Below are 2,500 nucleotides of genomic sequence, written 5' to 3'. Positions count from 1 at the left end.
AAGCACTAGCTGGAAATACGAATAGTTTTTTTTCTCTTTCAAATACACTGACAGTATATTTAATAGATGAATAAAAAGCTTTCATATTTGATGTGGCAGCATTTCAAGGTGTCCTGCCTTTGTGTGTTCATAGCATATAATGGACGCCTGATTGGTTTTGCACCAACTTTTGATGATTTCGATATAGCGCGAACAATAGAAAATAGATGGGTGGACTGATTGATTTTGACCCAGATCTACAAAGAATGTCACGGGTGGCTAATCAGAGTCCATTGGCATGCATGTGGTGCTGCCACACATAATCTACAGTGTCAAGGATGTTTGTGCATTGCATATGTTTGTGTTACTGATAAACATATGCACTCTTGAATACCCTGACATGCATTTGATCACACACGTACGCTGACACACACACACACACACACACACACACACACACACACACACACACACACACACACACACACACACACACACACACACACACACACACACACACACACACACACACACACACACACACACACACACACAGAAAAAAAACATGGGTGGCAGTTGTTTACAGCAAAAACGTCTTTTCTCCGAGGCTCTTTCGAAGTCTGTGTTGCCTATTTGTCCAAACAGATGGCACTGTAGCCAGTCTGAGTGCGCCTCGAGGTCTCCATCATGCTGCACTGCCAATAACAGTTTGTCATTCAATTAGGCTAAAAGTAGACAAACCAAACACACTACTAATCTAATTAAGCCCGATGATATCTAACATGCACATATGGATCCAACACTGCTCGAGCATCTTTTGTTGTTGAAGTCTTAATAATGTGTGTGATCTCAGCCACTTAGCGCTTATCTCGCATAACTCTGTGCTCATAATGTGAATGGGAGGTAAAGATTACACACAGTAATACACACACACAGTGCGCACACACACACACATACACACGCACAGAGCCCGATAATCCGAGCCAAACCCTTTTTGACATCGCCAGAAGAGCTGCTTTGAGATAATTCATGTCAGTCTTATTGTTACCCTCTTCAGGCTGAAATTAATTAGTACAAATCCCCTCCACCAATCCACAGCTCAGGCTGAGACTGAGGCGTACGGGGCGCAGCGCACTACAGTACGGCGATGGCACAGAGGCAGGGTCTTACTCAGCTCAATTGATTCTTTCTCTTCTGTCTTCTATTATCTTTTCTTTTTTCCTCCTCTTCTTTGCAATCCTTTATTCTCTCCTGTCCTATCATGTCATTCTTTCTACTCATCTACTTTTTTTCCCTATACGACTCTGCTTTTCTGACTTATGACGATATTCTCCCCTTTCTTTTCTCTTTTCCCTCTCTCCTCTCTATCTATCTCTCTCTTTTGTCTCTCTCTTTTTTCTCATCCGCCTCTCTTCTCTTCCTCTCCCCTCTGTGCCAGCCAGCTTGACGAGGCTACCAGCTTGAGTTGCGTGGCTGCCACTGTGCAACTTCGCTCCGCTACGCTCACCGACATGATTTACATTCCCTCGTTTTAGCGATATTAAAAACCCAACTTCTCCAAAGCTGCACGTGGTTTGGATTAAGGCCTCGCGACAAAGAGAGGAAGGGGGAAAAAAGGAAGAAGAGAAGAAGAAGGGATGCGGTGTAGTGTGTGTGTGTGTGTGTTTGTGTGTGTGTGTGTGTGTGTGTGTGTGTGTGTGTGTGTGTGTGTGTGTGTGTGTGTGTGTGTGTGTTAAGCCGGGCCACAAACCCCCTGAGTGGTTCTCCTGTTGTTCATCTTTGCTTCCAAATAACTCAGAGAAGTTATCTTAACCTTTTGTGTGTGTGTGGGCATGTGTGTGTGTGTGTGTGTGTGTGTGTGTGTGTGCGTGCATGTGTTTGTGTATGTGTGTGTGTGTGTGTGTGTGTGTGTGTGTGTGTGTGTGTGTGTGTGTGTAGGCTCTCATGTGATGTAATGTTTTTGCTCCAAAAGAAAGGATGAATAAACAGAAAAAAAGCGATCTGTTGTTCTTTGTGATGGGAGACCATGTGTTCCAGAAATTGCTGTCTGCGAGCAGCCATAGCCATAGCAACCCTGTCCACAGAGTTCTGGTTGAGAGAGAGTGAAACAGGGAGAGAGAGGGAGAGGGAGAGAGAGAGAGAGAGAGAGAGAGAGAGAGAGAGAGAGAGAGAGAGAGAGAGAGAGAGAGAGAGAGAGGGAACAAAAGAGAGAAAAATAGATAGAATGCAACAGACAGACAAAAAGGGAAAAAACAGAAAGAGAGAAAGAGGTCGGAAGGGTGGGAGAGATATAGGAAGAATGAAAAGAAAAAGGGAAGAGAGTGAGAGAGAGAGAGAGAGAGAGAGGCCAGTAAAAGTGTAACAGATTGATGGCCTCCCAGTAGCACAGCACAGCACAGCCCAGCCCAGCCCAGCACAGAGCAGCCATCGCAGGCAGTGCAAGGCAGGCAGGCAGGGAATCTACAGAACAGCACAGCTCCCTGACTAGCACGCAGAGACGAGAGAGACGAGACCAAACGGC

At 45.4% G+C, this 2,500-nt stretch overlaps 1 protein-coding gene across 6 annotated transcripts in view; it reads right to left on the bottom strand.

Annotated features, from left to right (window-relative positions):
- Positions 1-2,500, bottom strand: part of sox6 (SRY-box transcription factor 6) — a 241,712-nt gene that overhangs the window by 40,122 nt on the left and 199,090 nt on the right. The window lies entirely within an intron of this gene.

This window comes from Engraulis encrasicolus, chromosome 22 (assembly GCF_034702125.1).
Source record: "Engraulis encrasicolus isolate BLACKSEA-1 chromosome 22, IST_EnEncr_1.0, whole genome shotgun sequence".
In the NCBI taxonomy this organism is placed as follows: Eukaryota; Metazoa; Chordata; class Actinopteri; order Clupeiformes; family Engraulidae; genus Engraulis; species Engraulis encrasicolus.
Note: the sequence above shows the minus strand (reverse complement) of the source record. Positions and strands in the feature narration are given on the sequence as shown.